Source organism: Leptonychotes weddellii, chromosome 8 (assembly GCF_054177405.1).
Source record: "Leptonychotes weddellii isolate Sample4059 chromosome 8, ASM5417740v2, whole genome shotgun sequence".
NCBI classification, from domain to species: domain Eukaryota; kingdom Metazoa; phylum Chordata; class Mammalia; order Carnivora; family Phocidae; genus Leptonychotes; species Leptonychotes weddellii.
The window spans coordinates 53,895,608-53,923,509 of record NC_138376.1 but is presented as its reverse complement, the minus strand read 5'-3'; the positions used below and the strand labels follow the sequence as shown (position 1 = coordinate 53,923,509).

The 27,902-nt window shown below is 37.8% G+C and overlaps 1 protein-coding gene across 4 annotated transcripts in view; it reads right to left on the bottom strand.

Moving 5' to 3' along the window:
• Nucleotides 1-27,902, bottom strand: part of KCNQ5 (potassium voltage-gated channel subfamily Q member 5) — a 476,049-nt gene that overhangs the window by 212,706 nt on the left and 235,441 nt on the right. Inside the window, exon 1 of one of the 4 annotated variants that reach the window (XM_081828549.1) lies at nucleotides 8,388-8,915. The exons of the other annotated variants lie outside the window; for them this stretch is intronic. The gene's annotated coding sequence lies outside the window, so the exon portion shown is untranslated. Of the gene's footprint in view, nucleotides 1-8,387; nucleotides 8,916-27,902 lie in introns of those variants that run through there. 4 annotated transcript variants of the gene reach the window in all.

Below are 27,902 nucleotides of genomic sequence, written 5' to 3'. Positions count from 1 at the left end.
CCCTCCTGGTTCCACCATATTGCGGAGATGCAGCCTCTTTGGGCTCCCTGCTACTTCTCTTGCCTTTCCATATCTGTTTTCACCACGGTAATGGAGTAATCTTGTTACAATATCCACTGGACCACACATCTAAGTGTAAAACCCTTAAATGGCATCTCATTACATTTCACATAAAATGCAAAGCCTTTGCCCTAGCTTACGAGGTTCTAGGCAATCAGTGACTATCCTTCAGCAGTATCTCCCCTTTGCTGGCAAGGCTCCAGGTTCCTTGAACTACTAAGAGAGCTCCTCCCTCACACAAATTGTTCTCTCTCCCCAGAATTCTCCTTCACCCTTGCCTGGATGATGGCAACTTTCAGATTTCAAAAAGGTTACCTTGTTCTTTCTCCCTTCTGTTGTAACCCTTTATTTTTCCTCCAAAGCCCATAGCATGAGTTTTAATGATATACCTATTGGATTTTTTTTTTTTTGATTCTATACCCTCAGTGTATTATATTCTCCATGAGGCCGCACACTGAGACTTGCCTGAATCATGCCTAGAAGAGCAACTGGCACAGAGCAGGTGCTCAATTTGAAAATGGTTAGACATACGTATAAATGAATGATTATTTGCAGATCCATTCTGATTATCTTGGTCTCTTAGGGATAAAACTACAAGATACAAAAGAACTAGCTGTGTCATAAAGCATTTAATTAATTGATTTAGATGCTAGACTGCTGTTTTGACTGATTTTTATACCCATCTTTACTGAGTTGACAGATTTGGATTTAAGATCTCCATTTAGGAACTCATCTAGATTTCCAAAGCTCCACATACATTGATATTTTGCTACTTTCCCATTCTCCCTTATTCACAGTTAGCTACATGAGAACATCCTTATTCAGAATGTCGGACATACTTATTTATACACCTTTCTGAAAGAAAATCATTACAAGTATTCTTCTCTTTATTAAGGGTTGTTAACATTTTACTGAAAGACAATTTTCAATGGCAGATTCTGCCACATATTAGCAAATAAAAACAAACATTTTCATGGTTTATAAAATGGATTCAGAGGATCATGCTTTAAAATGATAAATTATGAGAAGAAACAATTGAATAAAAGCACCCTCTCTTCCTTTTTCAAATACTCCAGGGAACAAAAATAATTAAAACTTGGCTCAGATCATGAGCACAGGTTTGTGAGATTTGAAAGCAAGAAAAAAAAAAAAAAGAAGAAGAAGAAACATGAAGGACTGCCAGGGACTTCTTACTACCTCTTCTCTTATCACTCTTCACCTGTGGTACCAGCTGTCCTGGTTTTAGAACGGAAAATACCACATCCCAAGAGACTAGTCGGCAAACTGGGACAGCAATTGCTCACCCTACGAGAGAGGTCAGAGGGTGAAGGTGTGTGTCACAGGGTGGAGAAGTGAGGGTGAGAGAAGAGAAGAATCCTGCATAGCTCTGGGATGGGAAGGGAGGGATCTGCTACTTGAGGGAAAGCTTTGAGCTTGATTTCAAAATAACACACTGAGCTCAACACAGAGCTGGTCATGTGTTGTGGGGGACAATCAGATGGGGGGAGTTTGGAAGGACAAGATGGTATCCATAACCAAAGTGGGAATGGGATTGATGGGATACAAGACACACTATCTTCAAAATATGGCACCTTGGCATGCTGAATATTTTAAGCTGAAGGAATTTGAGAAAAAGGCAGAAGCAGGGAGGTCACTCTGACCTTCCCATCCCTTCTTCCCTGCAATATGTTATAAAACCCTCATGTAAGAGGTGCCCTCCTTATACCTGGAAGAAAGGAGTATCCTTATCTCTAAAGATGAAGGGAACTGAAAGAATCCTAACAAACAGGCCTTGCTAAGTTTCCCTCCGTTTACTACAATTACCCATAAAAGTATACAGGACTAACTGTATCTTTGGGTCTTCATTTCCTAATGAAGGATCCCATGTCACATAAAACTTACATTAAATAAATTAGTATGTTTTTCTCCTGTTTATCTGTCTTTGTCAGTTTGTGTTTCAGACACAGCCAGGGACTCTGAGAGTGTCAGTGAAAACTTTTTCCTTCCCACAGGACCCAGCCAAGAAGGCAATTTTACCTCACGTTGAAGACCTCTAAGAGGGATTTTAGTGACTCTCCTTTTGACATTTAAAAAAATTTTTTTATCTATTCATTTATTTGAGACAATGAGAGAGGAAAGGGATAGGGAGAGGGAGAGAAAGTCTCAAGCAGATTCTGTGCTGAGTGTGGAGCCCAACCCAGGGCTCATCTCAGGACCCTGAGATCATCACCTGAGCTGAAACCAAGAGTCCGATGCTTAACTGACTGAGTCACCCAGGCACCCCTTGACTTTTATATAGAACAGTAATTCTATAACTTGATAGTTCCAATATTAATTAATTAATTTCTGTTCAGAAGAGAATTGCTCTTTCTGCTGGATAGTTTCAGAAAAATGTCATAAGTTCACCTCTCAGCTACACCGGAAGTTATTTTGAAAACGGTAAATTGCAGATAAGCATGTTATGGCATATGATGATTAGAAGGTGAACTGTAAGAAAACTTTTCACATTATTGAATTTTATTGATGTTACCCATGAAATATCAAGAAATGTTCTAGTTTAGTAAACTTTGACCGCATTATTTTAATACCTTTTTCCAAACTCATCTTGACCTGCAAAGGAAACCACTGTGTTTAAAATCATCCCTGAAGACAAAAACTGTGTTTATAATTCTCTTTTATTTAAAGTAATTAAAGCACAGGCACAAAAGTTGTATGCTCTTCTATTAAATAATCCACTAATATTGACTGAACATTTGCTATATGCTTGTTAAGAAGTTTATACATACAACATGACCACAAACATGAAGCCAGTCTTAATACAGGTCTGGGACTGGTACCTCTGATATCTTTTGAGTGAACTGCTAGTTATGCACCCTTGTCATCGAGTAAGTTGTAAGTAAATGCATTTTTCTGGCATTGTTTCCTGGCAAACCTCCCTTCCCCACTTTTGGAGTGACACCCTTTGACAGTACCAAGAATTTCAAGCTGAGGGAGCCATATGTCCTAAATTTTTCTTTACGTCCTTACCTGACAGAGTTACTAAGGTTTGGGTTCAGTGATTCAAGGAATTATGATTTATTGATACCCAGTTTTGATTTGGTCCATTGGAAAATTTACTGTCAAAATGTTCATTTCAAGTCTCTCTAGGATAAAAGATTGGCTAACACATTTTGAGTTTTATTATGAGTTCTTACTAGTGAATATTTATTGAGTATTTATTAAGAATTTAATATGATTTAGATCATGTAATTCTTACTATAACCTAGCGAAATAGATCCTCTTATTTTCCCCATTTTACAGAGGAAGAAATTGAAGCTCAAAGAGATTCTTATGTGCAAGCGAGGTCATACAGTTAGTAAGTGGGAGAGCCAGGACTCAAACTCTGATATTCCTGGCTCCACTATCTTGCCCTTTGCCATGTACTACACACCCAGGTTTTCGAAAAGTGTCCTTGGTCAATTATTTTTGGCTCATCTCCCACTCTTCCCCCACACCTAATGTGAACCTTCACACCATTCTCTGAACTTGCCATGTCCATTCGCATTTCCACATCTTTGCTCATATATTTGACCACTGGTTAAAGAAGACGGCTGATCGATCCAAATCTTAGTGTGTAGCGAAACCACTATATTAAAAAAAAAAAATCAGACTAAATATAAACATAAAAAGGACTGGCTAAGGTTTGGTTGGGCAAATATTTCTTTTTTTTTAATCTCTTTAATAACTTTTATTTTGATTACATGTTGAAATAATATTTTGGATGTACTGAGTTACAATGTATTATTAAAATTAATCTCAACTGTTTCTACTTTTTTTAATGAGTACTTAAAAATTTAAAATTTTGTATGCACTTCACATTATATATCTATTGGACAGAACTGCCTTATAACCTTATGGTCTAATGATACAAAAAGTGACTTTAAATGTGTATATTTTGTTGCCCAGAAGTATAATGAGATATCAATACAAGACTCTCAAGTATAAAAGTCAACAATAAAATAAAAAATCTTTGTTATTGGCTTATCAGGATTCATATTACCTGACAGATTTTTTTTTCCAAATATGGTAGCTTTGTTCAAAATTATCTGCTAGTATGTAGCTGGAAAAAAAAATACACTGATTTCTTAGCTAAAACTTCCATTCGACATACTGTCCTGTTTTTTTTCAGATTTTCAAAGTCTGCAAGCTCAATCTTACACTTCTTCTCATACACTTTAAAAGTTTTTTGTAATATATGGGTATTTAAAAGCTGTCAATTACTGGGGCGCCTGGGTGGCTCAGTCATTAAGCGTCTGCCTTTGGCTCAGGTCATGATCCCAGGGTCCTGGGATCGAGCCCCGCGTCGGGCTCCCTGCTCTGCGGGAAGCCTGCTTCTCCCTCTCCCACTCCCCCTGCTGTGTTCCCTCTCTCGCTGTGTCTCTCTTTGTCAAATAAATAAATAAAATCTTTTAAAAAAATAAAAAGCTGTCAATTACTGAAAGAAAAGCACACTACCTGGATAAGCACACTGCAGCAGAACTATCGATTTGCCTCCAGGAGCAGAACACAGATCCAGAACCTTCTCCCTATCCCTTAATTCCAGAGCCAATACTGGGAGAAGAGAGGCAGCATTCAGGAGATAGTATTTTTTTAGAGTTCCAATTTGGTGTCTTTCTGAAGGCATTCTATCTGGAGTTCTGCTAAGGTAACACTTCATTGATTCAGGATAGTAGGGTAAAGATCCTTGAAAGAGTGTGTGATAGCCCTTTAAATGTAAATCTTTTTCCAGTTCAAAGGAATAATTGAATCTGTTAAGAAAGATAGCATATTGCCAGCATGATGGAGATATTAGTATATCCCTTACTGTATTCCAGGCATCTCCAAGTTCTTTGGAATACTGTTTTTCAAAATGATCCAATACAACTTTGCAAATCTGTTTTGCAAACTTCCTCTCTGATTTTGCTTTCAGCCGGGTCAACAAGATCCCGCCGCGAGATGCCAAACAAGAGGTCTACACCACCCAGCATCTAAAACCTCCAGGAAATCAAAAGCATAGCCTCACATCCAAGGTTTACCTGCATTCACTTCTACCCCTCACTTTTCCGGTTCCTGTTGGGCAAATATTTCTAAAACATAGACTGGAATTGGGCAAAGGCCCGGAACTATTAACATTATTCTGAGCAAAAATGTAGAACATAGAAAAAGAAAAGAGCAATGAGCTTTTTCTTCACTGAAATTAATGTCAGGAAAATGTTAAAGGCTAGAGTTTTCTGATTCTGAAATAACATCTGAGTGGCAGAAGTCTTCAGGAAGTAGCTCTAATGGCTACCCTATTAATAATAGAAGTTCGGGGGAGTAGAAGTGATCTGCATAAGGTCACAGATTTTCTTAGGTGTGGATTCCCATACCCTGGTTCAGAATGCTTCCTTACATTTAAAGGGATCACACTTATTATTCTGATGAACCAATGAAGAAGCAAGACACATATCATGCCACAGGCAGATGGGCAGGCTGGAAGGTGAGGGGGGAGCCAGGTTTCCCTCTCTCAGAGACCTGGAGGTAGTGTTGCTGCAAGACCGCTCAGTGAGCAGCCGGGACTCGGCCGGGATTGTGGAGAACAGTCCCTGGGCTGTGGACTTTTGGGGTGCAAGCAATAGGCACACTCTAAACGCTGGAAATTACTAGTGAGCTCATAGAGAACACATCTATCTTGGGCATGGAAATTCTGACACAAACTACATGATTGATCTATAACCACAGGCAGGTTTCCTTTAATACTGGCTGATGCTTTTTCTGAAATACCCGTCCACCCCAGACAGTTTGCTGAAATCTAGGCATCCCATTGCCTAAAGGTCTATTTTTTTTCTGATTTTTAAAAAAGATTTATTTATTTATTTTAGAGAGAGAAAAAGAGCGAGAGTGCAAGCAGTGGGAGGGGTAGAGGAAGAGAGAGAATCTCAGGCAGACTCCGAGCTGAGCAGGGAGCAGGACCTGGGGCTTGATCTCATGACCCTGAGATCAGGACCTGAGCTGAAACCAAGAGTCGGACACTTAACCACCCAGGCGCCCCTCTTTCTGATTTTTTTTTTCCCCCAGAGAAGGAGTTCAGCAGGGTAACGGAGAGCATTGACTGAACCAGATGCCTAGTTTGAATCTAGGTTCCATTATTTATCAGCTGCCTGATGTGGGGAACTTAACTTCTCGGGTTCTGTGTTTCCTCAACTGTAAAATGGGAAAAATAATTTTATCTATGTCATAGGTTTGTTATGAGAAAACATGAGTGAACCACTGAAAAACATTTAGAAAAGCACCTGACATACATACAGTTAGCACTTAACTGCTCAACAAATGCTAGTTGTTATTATTATTATTATTATGGTTTCTGTCAGCACGTTGTTGTAAACTAAATACAATAGTGTGTTGTAACAGCTGTGTTTGGGGTTTTTACCTCATCCATAACCTCCTTCTTTAAGAACTGCCTTGGCCCTTATGGTCTGCTGAATGGGCAGGTCTGGGCGACCCTATAAATAATTTGTGCCTACGCCCTCTTCCTTTGGCTGCAGGTTACCAGACCAGAAGCAAACACCTGATCCAGGGCTAACTAGTCCATTGGATGGCCATGGACACTCAAGTCATTTGTGAAAAGGTCATATAGAACCAGAGCCAAAGTCAGCCTCAGGACAATATAAAGTCACGTGCCAAGTGAAGTTTTGAGGACCAGGACAGTGAGAAAGCAGAAGCCTGTCCATGGAGAGGAGGTTGGAACAGAAGAGAAGAAAAGCTATGAAGAGAGTGAGAGTGAGAGTGAGAAAGGAAGACAAGCCAAAGCGAGTAGGACAGGACTCGAGAGAGCTATCAGGCCCCTGAAGTGTTCCCAGTTCCTAGCTGTAGTCTCTATGAATCCTTTCTGGAATTCGTGCAACTTTTCAATTTGTTGTTTACTTGAGCCACTTGCTCACTTGTCATTTGTTCACTTGAGTTTAATTGCATGAATTTTTGTTCTTTCATTATAATATAATATCATAGGCATATGTAACTTTCACTGGATAGTTATTTAGAGGTCCTGGCAGAGAGCAGGTACTGTTGCTTATCTTCCTCTCATGTTAATTTGGTTTTGTCTGATATTCTGGAGGGGAAGGGGATGGCAGGCAGTCAGCAGGCAGTTTCCTTTGCAGTTCTGAGCAGGACCTTTGCTGTCAGCTCCATCTCTGTCTCTCCTCTGTTGCTCTGACTCTCCCCCAAATTTTCAAGGTTCTGGGAAAAACAAAATGTGTCTCTTCCTCATAAAAAGACCTCTCTCTCATGACCTTGAAACACGTTCACAAAAAATGGTTATGTTCATGTTCCCAGATTTTTGATCACATGAAACATCAAAATAATAAGATAAATTCTTCACTGCATGAGGCTCTGTCAGTCAAAGCCCATCCAAAGTGTATTTCAAGGACAAAGCGTCACAAAATACTGATAGATGTTAGTGGAAAATAGGGATACTGTGCTTAAATATATTTGGCTTTGGTTTAAACAAAGTTAGGCTGGACTTCTGAGAGATTTTAAAATGCTAATGTGCAGGAGGAATTTTTAAGAGGAGACGGCCTGTACCAGTTCTTGAGGTACCACTTTCTCATGGAGCGTGTGAAATAGAGAACCCAGTTTGGTATGCTTACTCTGGATCCATGGTTCTCAATCAGAGATAGTTCTGTCTCTCCCCCTTCCTCAACCTTCCCTGGGAACACTTGGCAATGTCGGGAGACATTTCTGGTTGTCACAACTCGGGAGAGTGGGGAGTTGCTACTGCATCCAGTGGGCAGAGGCCAAGGGTGTTGTTCAACATCCTACGATGCACGGCACAGCTGTCTACACAGACTGTTACCTGGCCCCGAATGTCTACAGTGCTGAGGTTGAGAAATCCCTAGTAACTTGATCTAGTAATATTAACAGTAACTTGAGGCATAGGGTGAGAAGGGTGGGGGGAGGCGGCAGGCTTCCTGGGCACAGCCTTCCTTCTCAGGGCAAAACGCCTTGTGAAAATCTCTTAAATCTCCCAGAATCTGTCCCAGAGTCAGTTCTCCGCAGGCCCCTGATGTTACTAGTTCAACAAAAAGCTTTTTTTTCTCCCCCCCACATTTCTCGGTCCTATTATATTCATTCTTTTAAGAATATTTCAAATTTACAACATAAAAGGGAAAGTAAGGGTGAAATAAGTATTGGAATTTTTTTTTCTAGCCTCATGCTTTCTCAAGATTTACTCAGGCTAATTTATTTCTACCACATGCCGTGGGAGATAAGCAGCAGCAGAGGTGTCCGTGGTTATGACAGCAAGGCAATTTTGAGGTCTGTTGCCTCCTTACCTTCTTTCTGTCTCAGCTCTTCCTTCAGTGCCCTGACTCTCTTCTCAAACGGAGAACTCACTCCTGTGAGTGTACAAGAACATTAACGCCGTATTCCTCCAGGGCCACGGCGGAAGTTCGTGGTGCAGGAAGGGAACAAGGAAATGCAAATTCACAAGAAGGTATTAGGCGTCTGTTCTTCAGTGTAGGGTCTGCCTAGCACCTCTCAACTCTGTCCTGTAGGTGACTGTGGAAGTGGAAACTTCTGACTGAGGATGCATCTCAGAGGCATTATTCATCAGTAGGAAATGACATTGCCAAAGGTAGAAATGGCCCAGAAAGCACAGGGGTGTGGATTCTTTCCTTGTCCCCGGTGAGGCATATTCAGACACTCCTTCTTGCCCCCTCCTCTAGATCACTAGTCTTCCCAGCCTCCAGGGAGGTTCCCCAGTTTGTACCCCAGGAAGGGTAACAATCCCTGAAAACACTCCCTGGCCCCCGCCCAATGTAACACTGCTGCCCGTCGCTCCCAGCCTTGTACAGCCACTGGTTGGCCACTAGAACTGGCCAGCTGTATACAGAAAAGCTGTGTCCCCACAGATCAGACACTGAGAAGTCAGATGTACCAAGTATTGAAGGGTTAGATTCTTTTTTTCTGTTTTTTTCAAGCTTAAATGAACTAAAGCTAGAACACTCTTTCAATTTCCTCCTTAATATGTCACTGTTCACAAATTAAGATTAGTCACTTTTTTGTTTGTAAATAAAAGCCAAATTACGGTATCAAATTTTGCAGAAGACTGTAGCTGTGTAAGACACCTGTAGATTCACTTAGGAGTTAGGTATGGAGGGGAAGAATTCACTTCCACCTCAGTGGAACTGACAACAGGGAAAATGTTTTCCCTTTCAGATCTGAGAAGGTTTACTGCTAAGACCTAGAGCTGGAAGAATCAAGCAGAACAAAGCATGCTGTTGTCCCCCATTGCTCAGGAACAGCGGTCTCTACACAACCGCTCCTAAGGGGGGAGCGCCCTGACTGTGGTCACTGGCTCCCGTCACAGGAATCCTCTTCCTCCTCGTCATCAGTACAGTCCCTATATTTTATTCCCCTTCGCCTCACTTAGATTTTCTCCTGATCTATTTCCCCTGAAAGATCTAAGAGAGCATGCTACTACCAGTTTCATATTAAATATTTCCAGGCAGGCACAATATCTGGAAATGATTGGGTTATGGCCAGGTTTAATGCTGAGGGTGAAACATGAATTGTTTTTACTTTGTGTTAGGAATTAATACCCATTACTAATCCTGTGTAGTAATAAAGCAGCTGCAAAGAAGACATAAAATGAGAAATTGCTGCCATAGAAACTGCCGATGATTCTGCTCTGTCACCGTAGACTTTGGAGTTGTGTAAAAGAGCTCAATTTTAATAATTAAATATTAAAAACAAATTACTTTTCCTCAAAAGATTGATTTTATAGCTATGGCTCAATTCCCCAGGATTATCTATCAGGGATAAAACCGAAGCCACTTAGTATCCATAGTCTAGGGAAGGATTCAATAAGCAAATTCATGTGTGAGGCTCTGTTTGCACTTGAATTTCTGTGCAAATTCTGATTTAGGTGAGCACCTTCATATTTATCATGATTTCTAGTAGTGTCTATGCATTTCAAATGTCTTCCATTTCAAGCCTGATTTGTTTTTGTGTGTTAATATTCAAGAAGCATCCCACGTAAATAATTACATAAGGTTAGATGTGTAAACAGAAGTACAATGAATAAATTTGTCATTTTTCTAATGGTTGAAGATTTTTGACAGCACTTAAAATTTAGTCACTGCCCGTGTGTGATTATGAGTTACGTGTATGTGTGCATCACAAGTGAAGCTCATCACACAGGAAAAGGTCTGTTATCGTAAAAACTTTTCAAGCCCTTAGTATAGACACATACATGTCTTATTTTAAAGAGACAATGTTTTCCAAAAACTTAACTACTTAAGATAGAATCTTCTATTTTCAGGGAGATTTAAGGAATGAATATTTGTTTGGGGTGAATTAAAAAAATTACTTAGCATGGAAGCCATTTGATTAATTTTTTTCTGATTCTTTGGGGTCATTTTTTCAGACAAGCAAAAGCAAAAAAATGTGAACCTTTTTATTTGGGAGCAAAGAACCAACAGTTATTTAACCTTTTAAAAATAAGAGGCAAAATATCTTTGAAGCCGGACTACATCATAAGCAGCAGAACGATATTCCCCTTTTCATTAGAGTAGACATCCTTATAACCTAGAAGTCCTTCCTCATGTCTAGGCTAAATATGCCTTGCTGCCACCTCTGGCTTCTTATTTTTCCTCAGTGGTTAAAAAAACAACAACAAGATTTACATTTTCACTGCAACATATTTGTTTTTACTAAAAGCCATTATTAAGTCTTTCCTTTGGCATCTCCTCTCTTAACTAAATAGCCCCAACCCCTTGACCTTTTTTAATTAATAGGTTCTATTTTCTGGTATTTCTTGTATTATTCTTTCTAATTTCTGTATCTTACCACAGGGGCTAGTTTGAGAGTTTCCCAAGCTTGCTTAGTATTAACAATACCACTGATCTAACTTTTTTCCCCACATCTTTTTTGAAAATGCAGAGCCATAGAAAAAGCAACATTCTCTGTTGAGTGGAGAGAGCAAGCCAGAGACAGCGGAGTGTATTTATTTGGTCTAGGTTTTGCATGTTTCCTTTGACCAGGAGACATGCTGAGTTTGCATTCTTCCGAAGGCTCTCTGCCACCACCCTCCAACACAGGTATATAAATACACAACTGCTCAAGTCCCTGGCTTGAGGCTTGAGTGTAGGGATTTAGCTGATGGCTCTGCTACGGCCGCCAATGGCTGCAAAGCCGCCCCTCCCCCTAACCCCCCTTGCCCCGCCCCCCCCCCCCCCCGCAACTTCTTATCTTCATAGAATGCTCTTTTTGGTAAAGAAGCCAAGATTTATTCCCTTAGCTCTTTAGGATCTCGGTGGTTCTTTTATCAGAGCAACATAAGTCTTCCTGTTTTATTTTACTTTTTTTAAAACCTGCTTTTACTGGGCTTTATATTTATATTTTCACACTTAAAATGGGGGGAAGAGAGAGACCCTGTGCAATGGCAGATGTATCAGTGGGAAGCTGGGCCTCAAAATGTGTGACCAGCTCCCTCCGCTTCCCCCTCTTATCAGCACAGAAGAGGCTGAGCTCACAAGGGCAACCTGGTCCTGAAAGAGCCTCTCTGCTGACTTGATAACCCCACCCCTGAAGGACCTACATTTGGTAATAAAACAAATTAATACATTTGCAGGCTAAAAATTATCTTGCTTCCCTTTCCCTCATCAATAAACAAGCGCATGCACCCTTTCTAGCTTTTCTGTAGCACCTTTATTATTTTATTTTATTAAGTTCCTCATGACATTATTTCCCAGCTTGGACTGTTAGTAACCTCTCCAAATGCCATCTGGACATGCCATAATTTCTCTGTTCTAAGTTGCTATACTCCAAGTCCTTGACCTTCAAGCACAAGAACTCTCTTTAAAATGTCCAAAGGTTGCACATGAGAGCAGTTGTACTTTATGCAACTATTAGTTGAGAAAGCACATAATGAAACACTACTCAAACTCAGTGATGCCTTTGAATGAATTTTTCTAATCCCAGTAGCATCTGTACACTTTTGAAGAACAGCTGTACACATACGTGGGATATGTAATACTGATTTTCTGTAGACAATGCTTAGCGGACCCATGGATTCCCACACCTCTTGCCACAACTCAGCCTCCCAGTGGTCCTCAGGATACACAATGGGACCCACTGCTCAAGATGATATAGGCTGACACAGTGCCACTTATTACTCTGAAATCTCATGATGATCTGGTAGCCTCCAAAATCAAATTTATTCTGAATTTCTATAATCTTACCACAGGGGCTAACTTGAGAGTTTCCCAAGCTTGTTTAGCATCAACAATACCAGTGATTAAAATCTGACTGACATCTACTGGTGATGAGAAAAGAGAAAGTGGAAAACACACCTGATTGCAGCTAATACTCCAAACACTTCAAGTTAGTATCTTTACCTAAATTAAATTAAGCTTAATGTCTGTATTATGAAAGAAGAATGCAGACTGCATGCCATTTTTAAAGAATTTAAGGAAATCTTCTGAGTAGAAGTATAGAATTCAAATAACACCAGTCTGCTTACCTTTGAGTTTCTATTTAAAACTATTTTTAGCCCATCTAATGTTTTAAATATGACAAAGATATCTTTGCAGAACTTTTTATTACGTAGAATGGTCTTAAAGGCATATATTATATAACTTTTATTAACTTCCTTTTATATGCCTGGCATTGTGGTAGACTTTCTAACATAATCTAGGGCAAAGACTCAGAAAAGTTTGACAATTTACACATGGTTGCCAAGCTGAAGTGTCCCAAGACCTAAATCAATATGATGACGAAGTCTGAGCATTTTGCATTATATGAGGCTACGAACTCTGATTATTTCTGCAGGAAGGAAAACGGTTGTTGCCAGTTCTGGGAAATCACAGATGGCTCTGAAACTAAGCAAAAAGGACCCTGGATTAACAAGGAGATGGAAAGCTTTATTGTCTAGTGAAAGTATCCAGAAGTTTAGTAAACAGATCTAATGAATTCATTAATGCTCATTATAAAAAAGTTACAGATTAATAAACCCAGTAAGTCTTTTTCATTTGCCTTCTATGTGCACAATCCTGTGTTGCCAGCACGTGATCCCCCACAAGTAATTAACTGTTTTCGGTGATGGTGAGTATTTTGAATCCTACCCAAGATCGATCTGTCAGCATTTGGAATGATAATGCCACCAATTGATAGAGATTCTCTACAATAACTCATTAGGCCTACATCTGCTTACTCTCAAATGTTTGTTCTCCAATCTCTTCCTCCCCTAGATGTTAATAATTAGAAAGCTTATGTATTTGAACCTTGCTGTGAAGAATGAGAGAAGAAATGTGCACTACCAAACGAGAAAGAAGAAAATGTACGGGCAAGCCTTCCAAAGCACGGAAGTCATCAGCAAAACTGTCAGCTCAGAAGTAATGCAACTTAGTGGTAAAAGACAACATCTTTAAGGAAAGGAAACTGCTAAAAAGGAAATGTTATCTTGTCTAACAAAATTGAGAACTTTTTCTTTGGATCTGGCACACAACATAAATACATAGAAGATGTTCTTAGCTTTGCAGACTTGTATTGGACACTTAACCCTAATGCACATGTGACGACAAGCTACTATGCTGACCCAGTAAACCCTTCTTCTGCCTGGATTTCTGCAACAGCATCATAATTGGTCTCTCTGCTATCACATGCACTCACCTACTGTTTATCACTCCCTCTTATTTGCCAGGCACCATTCTAGGCATCTGTCTGTCTCACCATTCACCCCTCTGACCACTCTTTCTCCATTCTTCACATTAAAGCCAGAAGGAGATTCCTAAAACAAATCTGATCATGTTATCTTCCCGGTATAAACTTTTTTTTTTTTTTAAGATTTTATTTATTTATTTGACAGAGAGAGAGAGATAGCGAGAGCAGGAACACAAGCAGGGGGAGCGGGAGAGGGAGAAGCAGGCTTCCTGCCGAGCAGGGAGCCCGATGTGGGACTCGATCCCAGGACCCTGGGATCATGACCTGAGCTGAAGGCAGACGCTTAACGACTGAGCCACCCAGGCGCCCCCGGTATAAATTCTTTATGGGCTTTCTATTGCTCTCGGGATAAAGTCTGAAGCTCTTTTGTACAGCTAACAAAGCTGTTCACAACACGATTTTGGCCCCAGCTGGAGTCATGGGCACAGGCCTCGTGTGTGACCTTCCTTAGGTCCTTCTCACCCATTCCCCCTTGCAAATATCTAAGAAAATGTGTGTTTTCCATCTATGGCTGCCTGAGGTGATCAGCTGATGTAAAATTGATGAATCTCTATACTTGCTTCAGTGTGGTTCATACAGTGAGTACTAAGTCACATTCATGTTTGCCACTTTATATATATGTATTGTTACTCGTGTTCATTCTTTTAAATAAGAAATTGACATTTGTTTAAATAATCCTGGGGCTGCCCGTTAGGCTCTACAGTCAGCAGGGAGTCTTCTTGAAGATTTTCTCCCTCTGCCCTCCCCCCAGTTGCATGTATGCTCTCTTTCTCTCAACTAAATAAACAAATCTTTTTAAAAAATAAAATAAATAATCCTGGAAGACATAAATTTGGGGCTGAACTGTCTTATTTATTTATTTAGAGAGGGGGGAGAGAGAGAGAGGTAAAGTGAGAGACAGAATCCCAAGCAGGCTCCACGTCCAGTGTGGAGCCCCACACGGGGCTTGATCTCACAACCCTGAGATCATGACCTGAACTGAAATCAAGAACCAGACGCTTAACCGACTTAGCTACCCAGGCGCCCCAGGTCCTTTTTTACTTTTACATTTTTTAAATTGAGGTATAGTCGGCACACAATGTTGTATTAGTTTCAGGTGTACAACATAGTGATTTGACAGCTGATTACATTATGCTGTGCTCACCACAAGTGTAGCTACCTTCTGTCCACATACAATGCTGTTATAATGAATTCATGTTCACTTTTATTCTCTTTCAGCTTCTCATTTACAAAGTAGTTCAGAGACTTAGAGCAACCAAATTTAGAGTCCAAGGTTATCTGAGTAAGAAGAGTAGGAGATCCTGGCAAGGGGTGAAGAAGTATATGTGGAAGAATGGTATGCAGGGGACTTATCAGCCTCAACACACAAAAAGTCCCTTCCATTCTGTAAGAATGATTATAAATGAAAAGGTTTAAATTTATGAGTGGCTACACATTAATCAGCTAATCAGGGGAAGAATGATAGCTAAGAGAATGCTTCACAGCTGATAGTAATAAAAATGTAATTCTTATACTATTCGATATAAGCATTTATATGCACTGGTAGATGGTTCCTTTCTATCTCTATCACTAATTGTATAACAACAGATTTAACCTTAACGGTTTTTTTTTTTTAAGATTTTTTATTTATTTATTTGAGAGAGAGAATGAGATAGAGAGAGAGAGCATGAGACGGGGGAGGGTCAGAGGGAGAAGCAGACTCCCTGCTGAGCAGGGAGCCCGACGCGGGACTCGATCCCGGGACTCCAGGATCATGACCTGAGCCGAAGGCAGTCGCGCAACCAACTGAGCCACCCAGGCGCCCCTTAACCTTAACGGTTTTAAAAGAAATGAACTTTAAGGTCATGTCCAGCCCTAGATTTAATAACTTTATTGGCATTTTCTTAGAAATGTGTTAGCAATAAAAACATAATGAATCCTATATGCTAATCCCAGATTAGCAGTATGGTAAATTCTGCAATTTAGGTGTATCACCATTAGGTGGTAGTAATGTGCATGTATCACGCGATTCAAGTAAAAAACTGAGTTGTATTTGATAAAGGATTTCATCTATTTTCTTACATTTTGTTATGGAAGCTACAACTCTGCATTAAAGAAGTGCAGTAACATTTAACAGTAAGGAAAATTCTGGGATTGTGTTCACTGATAATCACCTTTTACTTCATGCACTGAACATGAGTTTAATGTCTGGAGTTCTGATGGGATGTTCTAGATCTTTGATCTTACTTAATGTAAAATTGTCCATGATTGATTATCACTTTGGAACTTTTTCTTTTCTGCATTAGCCACAGTCAGTCTATTTAGAAACTCCTAGCTATTTTTTTTTAGATATCTCTGCTTGAAATTGCCTGTATTCTATATTGTGGATGCAAGTAAACTCCAAAAAGCGGCATGGTGATCTGCAAATAGGAGCACTGGACCTCATCATGGCCCTATCTTCATTGCTAAGGCGCTAGCCCTGGACTCGAGCCATGGTGTATGCTGGTTGTTTTCCCACTTAAGGTGCCACAATCATCACTTTTTCCTTAGCTCCCATTCATAGAAACAATCTGATGCTGACAAAGGTCATCATTCTCACTTTGGGAAAATTTATTCTTAATGCCTTAATGTTCTATCAGATTGACCAAGGAGAAAGTGTTGGGATCCCTTATATACTATTCTCTGATTTAATCTTCTCTTTAATTCTTGTTCTTTTTCTGCTATTACTGTTTGTTTTCTTTATTTCTAAAACCTCACTCTGTATCACACCTCATTTCTCTTCTGTCTTCCCCAAAGCTATTTTCTCTAGAGAACGCTATCGATTTTTGTCTGATATTTCTCACAACTATTAAATCTTATTACCTGTAACTTCTTCCCTTACACTTACATTTTTCTTTCAAGTGATTTAAGATCTGACTATGCCTCTATAGCTTTATCTTTTATTTGAAAACTTTCCCATTGAAATGTTATTGTTCCACTTTTGAAATATCTGAAAATTTAAAACATCACAAGGATGCTAATATAGAAAGGTCTATTGGGGATTTTTCTTTCTTATAGATTTAATTTCATAAAAATATTAAACCATGTGTATATATTTTTCATTGCAGAGAATGAGGAACATTTGTGAAATTAAATGCATTTTTCTCAATTTATATAAAGAAACTGTTGAACATTGGAGTAAAGCAGAGGTGGCATATTCAAATTAGCAGACATCTTTAATTAAAAAAAGAAAGATTTATAAAAATTTCTTCAATTCATTTGATTCTCTTCCATGCCACTAAATTAAACAATCCTGAATATCATTATATATTAATTTACAGAGTTTTGGTTCTATAGCACAAAATAGTTTTCTCTATTCCTTTGATCTCCTGTTTTTGAATAATTCACTACAGCTTGTTGTATCCAACACTATTCAAAAGTCTCTTAAAGTTCCAAAAAGGTTTTCTTAATTTTAGAAAGTCCATATGTTTAGCTTCTGTTGATAAATGCTCTCTGGAGCCATAGTTAAATGGATATGGAAAATCTGCCTGTGGATAAAGCATATTCTTTCACATATTTTTAAATGTCTAGAGGAAAATAAAGATAAAACATCTGAATTCTTGATGATAGAAATGTTGAACAAATGTACATAGTAGGTAAGGGCACTTGAGGAAGAAAATGTCTTTGCTTGTCAACACATTTCTATTAATATTACTGGTTCAGACTGGGCTATGTTGTATGTTTGTTTTCTAATACAAGAAAATATACATATCTCTCCTGGATGAGAATGAACTATACTATGACTCTGAATCAACGAGGCATGGGAAGATATGAAAGTGGTGAGGGCAAGGTAGAAAGAGTAATAAAACGGTGTTCAGGAGGTGTGGACACAAGCTCTATCTTAGTCAGTACTGGCTTTGTACATTTGAGCCCATCTCTCCTAGGGTTCTTCTCTGTGAAGATGGAGGTGGTAGAGCAGAGGACCTCATCCCACAGCGGTAAGATAAAATGCTGGCACTCAGACAGGTTTAGAATTAATTTGAAGGCTAAGGATTTTCAGGCTATGTTATTAAAAAGATTAAGTAGAAAACATTTTAGGACATCTGTTTAAAAATAACACTGTGGCGATGTTCCTATATAAAATTTCAAGGGTCATGATAATTACTTGTCATGGTTCATTATGTGTACTGATCACTTAGGAAAAGAAAAAGCCTACATCTCCTTTGGTGTCACAGTGTGAAAGGTGGTTAGAAATAATTAACAGAAAATGATACTACTAATCTTTTATTCTCTTAATGATGTGGGTTTGGAACATTCCATCTTTTAAGTGACCTCCTGCTCTTGAAAAAAAATACCTAAAACTCACTTTTTATGAAAAGTCTTTACTTGATTACTTCGAATCCTGAACTAACCTATTTCACACATGAAGATTGAAGCTCAGAATTTCTAGTCCAGATGAAGTAAAATTATTCTGATTTGCTATAAAGTGTTTTGATAGTTTTTTATCAAAAATATAAAGTATAATAGTTAAGATGGTTTGCAATATCATAAGAATAGACATATCAGGGTGCCTGGGTGGCTCAGATGGTTAAGCATCTGCCTTCGGCTCAGGTCATGATCCCAGGGTCCTGCTCAGCGGGGAGCCTGCCTCTCTCTCTCTTATGAATAAATAAATAAAATCTTTAAAAAAAAAAAAAGAATAGACATATCAAAGAAGTAAAAGAGATAGCCTAGAATGAAGTATACACAAAGTTCACTTTACTTATAATGAAAGAAAAGTCACAGTTAGTGGAGAAGGAAAGGATTAATAAATTGTTGTAAGACAAGTGTCTGGCTATTTATGAAAAAAAATTTGGAGTCTTTTTTTATACCACTAATGAACAAGAAGAAATTCCATATGTATTGGGGATAGCTGTAAATAATAAATCCCAAAATAAATTTATTCTAAATAAAAATATAAATAATTATAGAAAATCAATATATGGGTGTACTTTTAAAAGCATGTACAAAATAACATGGTAAAAGTAATAAAAAATTTAAATGTCTATGTGATCAAAAAGAATACACTGAAATCTTTAAAATGTAGATCACAGTCTGGTTGGGGAAAAAATATAATATGATCAACAATATGATGACAGCCATAGAATAAAAAATTCTTCAAAATCTTTAAGAAAAACATTATGATCGCAATAAATAAATAAGCAGTAGTACAAATAGAAAACTCACAACAAAGGAAAATTTATGGGTACAGCCACTTTGGAAAACAGTGTGGAGGTGCCTCAAAAAATTAAAAATAGAGCTACCCTATGACCCAGCAATTGCACTCCTGGATATTTACCCCAAAGACACAGACCCCCAATGCACACATTGCAATAGCAGCAACGTCCGCAATAGCCAAACTGTAGAAAGAGCCAAGATGCCCTTCAACAGATGAATGGATAAAGAAGATGTGGTCCATATATACAATGGAATATACTCAGCCATCAGAAAGGATGAATACCCAACTTTTACATCAATGTGGATGGGACTGGAGGAGATTATGCTAAGTGAAATAAGCCAAGCACAGAAAGTCAATTATCATATGGTTTCACTTATTTGTGGAACATAAGGAATAGCATGGAGGACATTAGGAGAAGGAAGGGAAAAATGGAGGGAGGGAAATCAGAGGGAGAGATGAACCATGAGAGACTATGGACTCTGAGAAACAAACTGAGGGTTTTAGAGGGGAAGGGGGTGGGGGGATGGGTTAGCCTGGTGATGGGTATTAAGGAGGGCACGTACTGCATGGAGCACTGGGTGTTATACAAAAACAATGAATCGTGGATCACTACATCAAAAACTAATGGTGTATTGTATGGTGACTAACATAACATAATAAAATAAAATTAAAAAAAATTTATGGGTAAATAGGTTTGACTCAACTAGCAATCAAAGTGATGTAAATTAAGAAAAATAATTTATAATCAAAATAATAAAACTTGATAAATTTAACATACTGCAGAATATGTGTAGAGTACAACTCTATTTTCAAAGTAATTTGGAAATATGTATCATATGTCTCAAAAATACTCATACTGCTTGACCCAATAATTTTACTGTTATGAATGTATCCTCAGCAAATAATAGGAGATAAGGAAAAACATTATGCCTAGAGAGATTCATTTCAGTATTATATGTACAAGACAAAGGGTCTTTTTTTAAAAAAGATTTTATTTATTTGAGAGAGAAAGAGTACACAAGCAGGGAGGAGGGAAGAGTGACGGGGTGGGGTGTGGAGACTACCCGCTGAGCAGGGAGCCCCATGTGGGGCTCCATCCCAGAACCCTGAGATCATGACCCCAGCTGTAGGCAGACTTTTAACCGACTGAGCCATCCAGGTGCCCCAAGAAAAAGAAACTTAAAAAAAGGATAATGGTTGCTGAGAAATTCTGGTACAAGTTGGAATAGCATATGGTTATTAAAAATGACTTTTGAGAAGAACATGTAATATCAGGAGAAAATGCTTTTGTTAAAATGTTTACTGAAAAATTGGGACATGAAATTATTTGCTTGATAATATATACATAGACAGACATTTTCCCTCATGTGTCATTCATTACTCATTAATAAACAAGAAATGCTTTGCACACATATGAAGCTAAGTTGCAAATTGTTAGTACTTTTAAAGTTATCACTGATGATAAACAAAATATTCAAGGAAAATATTCCTTGGTCTATACTGGTGGTATGGATAGGAGAGATAGGTTTTTGGTAGACAGGAAAGACACAGCCTTGTTTTTTTATAAAGGCATTGTCAATTGTCAGGTAAAACCATTTCCTAGAAAGTTCTTTAATCTTAAAAATTAGTTTTAGAAAAGTTTCCATTCCATTCCCCTCCATCCCACCAACAAAGCCATGAATTTTAGTCTGTGGTCCTCTACTTCCTCACACTTCCAGGATGTCCTGATGTAGCCCTGGCTTGCTCTCAACCATTTCGTATTTCCTCTCTTTCTTTTTTTCCCTTTTCTTTCTCTATCTATTCCCTTGGTTCTATTTTTGTTGAAGCCCCAATGACCCTGATAATGGTTCATAGCCTTTACTGTTTACCAAGTATTTTCATATGTACCAAGAAAAAAGAAACAGTTTCAGCTCATTGGCCCTCTTTTTTTTTTTTTTTTAAGATTTATTTATTTATTTGAGAGAGAGAGAGAACAAGCAGGTGAGGCAGAGAGAGATCGAGAGAGAATCCCAAGCAGACTCATTGCTGTGCATGGAGCCCATCACCGGGCTGGATCTCACGACCTGAGCAGAAACCAAGAGTTGGCCGCTTAACTGACTGTGCCACACAGGTGCCCCTTGGCCCTCATTTTCTTATAAAAAAAATCTTCAATAATTCTCATCACAGATATAGTGAAACTCCCCATTATTTTGAGCCCCAAAGTGGGCCAGTCTACAGTTCCACTGTCTTCTATTCCTGGAGTATTCTGTTCTCACCATTATCCAAATATGCTCTGCTTTCTACATATTTATGTTTGGTTTTTTATTCTTGTTTTCCATTTTACATAGAATAACTATAATACTAGAATGTGGAAGTTAAGAACTTACTAGAAAGAAAAGGTTTCTGAGGATTCCCCAGCAAGAGAATACCTATAGAGACTTCCTTTGGAGTAGCTTCTACAGTACTTCAGTTGTCTGTGAATTTTTAAGAGATGGCTCAGTGAGCATCACGCAGCTGAAGGCACCAGTGACTATGGTGGGCGGGGATTGTCTAGGAATTCTAGGAGCATACTTTTTACCACTTCGGAGACTTTGGGAAATATCAGGCCCTCTAAACTTCAGCTGACCATAATTTATCATTCAAATGAGTACACTGAGAATAGAAGTGGGTGTTATTAAAAATTATACCAGGACAACGAGTGAAAAGCAAAACAGTTATGGACAAACTTTTACAGCATTTTACCTTGTATTTGTTAAAAATATAGACTCCTAGATTTCTGACCTTCTGAATATGAATTTCTGCAATTCGAGCCTAAATCTGCATTTTATATAGGCTCCTTAGTTGCTTATTAATTGAAGTTTGAGAACTATTACTCTAAAATGTTTTTTAAACATCTAGGTATATGTGACTTTCTTCTATAATCTTCCCCTAACATATAATGGAGACCATCATCAATACATTTTATTGAGTAAACAATTATAGAGGGTGCCTTCAGGGCACAGTACAGATACAAAGTTAAAATTTGCTTTCTGTATGACATTTCCAATGATGCATTTATACCCACTATAGAAATCAGTTTAAAGACTTGATTTAAATACTGTAATTATAGAAGTACTGTTTTCTACTATTTTTCAGGGCAATTATATAACATTTCAATTACAATGTGACCTCCTTTACAAACTCTTATTGGGCATTTTATTGTAACTTACAAATAATCTCATTATAATTTAATAGACTTGCTAAGAAATGAACTTTTGGAACTCAAGTCATGTTTATATTGATACTATTAAGTTTTGTGACTCAAGCACATTGTTTTAAAATGAAAGAAAATTTACTGCAATGTCCAACTTCTGGAATTTAGAATTTGTCTAGTTAACCTAGTAAGGATCTCACTGAATTTTCTAGTAAATAATTATATTCTCTGGAGTGGATACAAAAACCTTCTGAGCTGTACCCCTTCATAAATCTTTGGGAATTAATATCAGATATTTTGAATGTCAGAAAAAAGCTTCTAAGGTCCTTTTTCCATTCTTTAAAAAGTTTCAATATATATCTAATTAAACATTAAATCAATATTTAGGCCTATTACAGGTAGGTTATGGATATATCATCAGTGGTTGAATAATATGTAAACTGACCACATTATACTGTACATGGTAATGAATAATTCAAAGTATCAGTTAATGTTCCTTCTAACCCTGATTCTCTTTGGTCCTGTATTCTCTTAAAGAATCCTTTAAAACTGCATGCATTTTTTTCTCTTCAAAAGGTCTTATTCCAAAAAAAAAAAAAAAAATCACACTCCCAATGGCATGCTTCTGAATTGTTCATCATTTGTATGGCCAGCAATCTTGTCCTTTGGCACCTCAGCTGAAATTAAAGTAGCTTAGTGTGGTGGCTATCAACCGGGGATGAGCATCTACATCATTGTGGAGCTTTTTAAAAATACAAACTCCCAGACCCCACCTTGAACTTGTATAAGAATGTATGGACCTGAGGCATAAGTGTGTGTGTTCTCATGGACATCCCCTAGTGACAGCCAGTGCATGTCTTTCATTAGGAAGGAAACCACTGATGGCTAAGAGTCTGTGTCCAGGGCTTTAGTTTCCAGGGGGAGGACCTAATTAAAATCCTTGTCTGACTACATGATAGTTGTGTGACCATGTTATTTACTTTCTCTGAGATTAATTGCTCCTCTGAAGTTATCATACCAAATTAAAAATGCTATTTTTGATAGTTAAAATAAGACAACCAATGTAAAGGACCTGAATTTCCATCTATGTAAGACAAATTTTCTTCTTTAGCCTCGAAATGAAATGATTTTATGTGAATAATGTTCTTTATACAATCTCCTTCTGCTAGTTTTCACTTGATCAGACAGCTCTGACAGTCTCCATGAGGAATCATAAAAATAATCAACCTTATCCCAAAGAATTGTCAACTGAGACAAAGCTGGAGGGAAATTCATTTTCACCATCTCTTAATATAATTTACAAAGAAATTTGTTTTTTTTAGCCTTTTTTGCTTTCAGAATAAGAACTTGCAGCATAATCTTCTGGAACAATTTATATATCATTTCTAACAAAGATGTTATGACCATCTATCAAAGCTCAATGCCACTCAAGTTGCTATACAAAAGCCAAATTATTACAGAGGTAACAGTGAGAGCTGTTGGGTTGAATGCCAGAAAAGAAAAAGAAAAACTTCAAGGTACTGGGTAATTCTGTGTATTCATGGCTGTTTCTAAATCACTTCCTCTTTAAATGTAATGTTCTGATCCCATGGGAGAGGTAGGGATGTATATAAGGGAGCATCAAAGGTAATATTTCAAGTGTCAGAATAATTGCTTTAACTCATTTGAGTCAATAGATATGACAAATGTTAAAGGGACCCTGCTTCTGCCTGGAACATTCTTCCTTCAGCTGTTCCCACAGCTTACTTCCTCACCATCTTCGAGTCTCAGTTCAGATATTTCCTTCTTAGCAAGGTCTCCCTGTGAGCACTTACTTAAAATTAGAATCCCTTGTTTTCTCAAGCAGTGTCTCCCGACCCTCTTTTACTTTTCCATAATACTTATCACTTTCTAATGCCCCTTATAATTTACTTATATATTATATTTATCATCTCTATCTTCCTACACATACACACAGATACTCAGGGTGTGGGCTCCATGAAGGCAGGGATTTTTTTCCTTCTGCTTGCTGCTCTATCCTTAATGCCTAGGAAAGGGTACTTTGCAGTAGTAATTTGGTCAAAAAATACTGAATGAATAAATGAATAAATAGGTGGGTGAATGAAGGACTATCCAGTAATGCAATGTGGCAGGAAAGTTGGACATCCCTACATATGGCCAAATGATGGATATTCACCAAGGCTAGGTGAAGCAGGAAACTCATCATCTGAGCACTCCAGAGAGAAGTGAAGACCCACAAAATGTGGACTGACATGCTTGGTTTTGGAGTTGCTGTCACTACTGCATCATCCCCTGACCCTGAGACCAGAACATGATTCCTCACAGACCCAGTCTGGACTCCATCTAAGCCACTCTGCCCAACACCACCCGAATTCTTGATCTTAAGTCAAAATTCGATCATGACTTTCATCTGCTTAACAGTCTTCACTGACTCTCCACTTCTTCAAGATAAAGTCTAACAAAATGTATAAAACTCCTACTTGTAGTTCTTCATTTTTTCCTCATTATTGACTGCCCTCTGTGCACCAAGTCATATCAAAGTACTTGCAGTTTTCCAGAAGTGCTATGTTCTCTATGTCCGTGCACTTGTTTTCCTTTAGCAGTTCTATCCTATTTATCTGGCCAACACCTGGGATCCTCTGAGTCTCAACACAAGTATCATCTTCCTCCCCCAAAGCCTACCCTGGATTGCCAGGATGTACTGTTACCCGCTACTTCTCAGCATACTGGATCTGTCCATTCTTCTTGAAGTTCTGCCAATTTTTAATGTTTTATTTAATGTATCAGCCCTCTTTATCTCTCATAAATTTTTGTTTTAACATTTATTTTTCTGCTTTTAATATAGCTATACCGACTTCCTTCTGGTTAGTTTTCTTGGTACATATTTTCTCACGATTTCATTTTTAGTATTTTTGTGTTGTATTTTTAAGTGGGCTTTTCATAATCACAATATAGTTAGTTTTTTTAAAAAAAACTCTCAATATTTGTCCTTTAGAGTATTTAGTTTATTTTCACTTATTAGTTTAGCAGTGTATTTAAGCTTTTTCTAATTTTTTTTTTCCTTTTAGCCTTTTTGAATTAATTGGTTTATTTTTCTTAGTTTTCCTGTTTACTAGTTTTGGAATTATACTCTTGAATTCTATTATTTTAGTGCATACTCTAATTTCCATTATGCATATTTAACTTAAAGTTTACATTTAATCAATATATTTACCCTCCTTTGGAATAATACAAGGGCCTTCAAACATTTTAACCCTGATTACTACCACCACCACCAACTATATGCTGTTGCCTAGGTTTTTAGTTTTTGTGTTTATTGTGAAAATTAAATACTATTTTTCAATCACTTATTGTCAGTGTTTATTTAGATTTATCTACGTGTTTACTCTTTTCTTTGCCCACCATTCTTTCTTGCAGCTCAGATTTTCCTTTGAGGAAAATTTTCCTTCTTTCTTAGAACACTTTTATTCTAATAATCTCTTCCAAATTTATTTGCTATTGTTTTTCAGTAGTTTTTTTTTAAACACTATGACAATTAGTTTTTAAAATTTATTTGCTTATATTTATATAATTATGCTCACCATTCTTTCTTATCTTTCAGACAAGATATCCTTTCTGGGATAATTTGATTTTTTATTTAAATACATCTTTTAGAAAAATACGTGTGTGAGGGTTTCTTGGTAATAAATTTTTTAGTTTTAGGTTTTTATATTTATTTTTTTAAATGACTAAAAATAAGTGTTTTGTCTTTGTTCTTGAAAGACATACAATTATGCTTACCAATAATTTATCTCTTGGAACTTTATAAATCATCCCACTAACATCTTTATTCCATTGTTGCTGTTGAGAAATCAGTTGTCATCATAATTGCCACCCCTTCTTAGGTTATTTACTTTTCCCTTTGGCTTCTTGTAGGAATCTTCTGTGTTCTACGGTTTGTATATGATACGTATGGATTTCTTTGCATTAATCCACTTAAGATAAATTTGGCTGCTTGACTGATAATTGGCATTTTCTTCAATTCTAGAAATTTCTTAACAGTTATGTTCTGGAATATTGCCTCTTCCCCATATTCTTTATTCTCTCTGGATTCTGATTAAATGTACCTCTTTCAAAAATGTTCATATTTTTCTTCTTTATATTGCATTCTTAAGGTAATTTCTTCACGTTTATATTCTACTTCACAAATTCTCTTTTCAGCTGTATCTACAATGCTTCTCACATTTATTACACACATACACACACATCCCATATATATCTAGAAGTTTTGTTCATTCTTTTTTCAACTATGGTGCCTAGTTATCTCTAATGTTCCTTTGTTCCCTAGTCACACTTGTGGGATCCTTTTTTATTTCTTTAAACAGATTTAACATGTCTATTTTATATTCTGAAATGGCAAAAAACAGTATGTGCAATCTTTGAGGGTCTGATCCTGGCATTTGTTTCTTTTGCTGACCCTTACTCATGTTAGCTCATGGGTATATAATGTGAGAATTCTTAAAGTCCTGGGTTAAGGTGTATTCCTCCAGAGAGGATTTTCTTTTATTTATGTCTGGTGTAAACTTAGATTTTGGGAGAACACACAAGTCATTTAAACTCAAGTACACACTTAATGTAAGAGTTGGTTTGTAATTCTCAGTGGAGACCTTTTTCCTCCCTCCAGCAAGAGCTACTATTTTTTTTTTTAAAGATTTTATTTATTTATTTGACACAGAGAGACACAGCGAGAGAGGGAACACAAGCAGGGGGAGTGGGAGAGGGAGAAGCAGGCTCCCCGATGAACAGGGAGCCCAATGCGGGGCTCGATCCCAGGACCCTGGGATCATGACCTGAGCTGAAGGCAGATACTTAGCGACTGAGCCACCCAGGCGCCCCAAGAGCTACTATTGAGACAAATTAATTTCATTAATTTCTTGCCTTGCAGAGTAGTTTTCCTACCCTATTTTACTATTTCTCTGTGGTAGTTAACCTTAAACAGTTTTTGCTTTACTTGAGACACTTCTGCAGCACCCCCTAGGCTTTTCCTCCTTTCCCCTGTGTTTCTGTGATCAAGCACTAGGGCCACTAGGTGTTGGCAGAAGAACATGATAGATGCCAACTGCCTTCTTTTTGGATTCATGATTTCTTCTTAATTTTGGCCTTTGAGGAGCTACCTTACTTTCCTGCCAATTCAGCTGTGCATTTTTTTAGGTGATGTTTTAAGACGAATTTTCAGGATATCTGTCCCATCATACAGTTAGAAAGATAAGTCCTTCTTTCAGTATTCTGAATTAACCATTTAATAGCATTTAATGCATTCTTTTGTAATTGTCAATTAAGTTTTCTGTTTTTCCCAGTTGATTGTGTTCATCATGGGGGCAGGAACTATTTCTTAATGTGTACTAATTTAAGAATATTAAAAAATATTTGTTCAAGAAATATTCAGTTTCTATTACTTACTATGCACTGATACACTGAGTTAGTTGTATACACAAAGGTGGTCTAAATTGAAATGGTCTCTGAACTTAACATGCTGACAATTAAAAATAATAAAAGCCGGGCGCCTGGGTGGCTCAGTTGGTTAAGCGACTGCCTTCAGCTCAGGTCATGATCCTGGAGTCCCTGGATCGAGTCCCGCATCGGGCTCCCTGCTCGGCAGGGAGTCTGCTTTGCCCTCTGACCCTATCCCCTCTCATGTGTTCTCATCTCATTCTCTCTCTCTCAAATAAATAAATAAATAAAAAATCTTTAAAAAAAAATAATAAAAGCTTACATTTGTTGAATCATTTCTAGTTA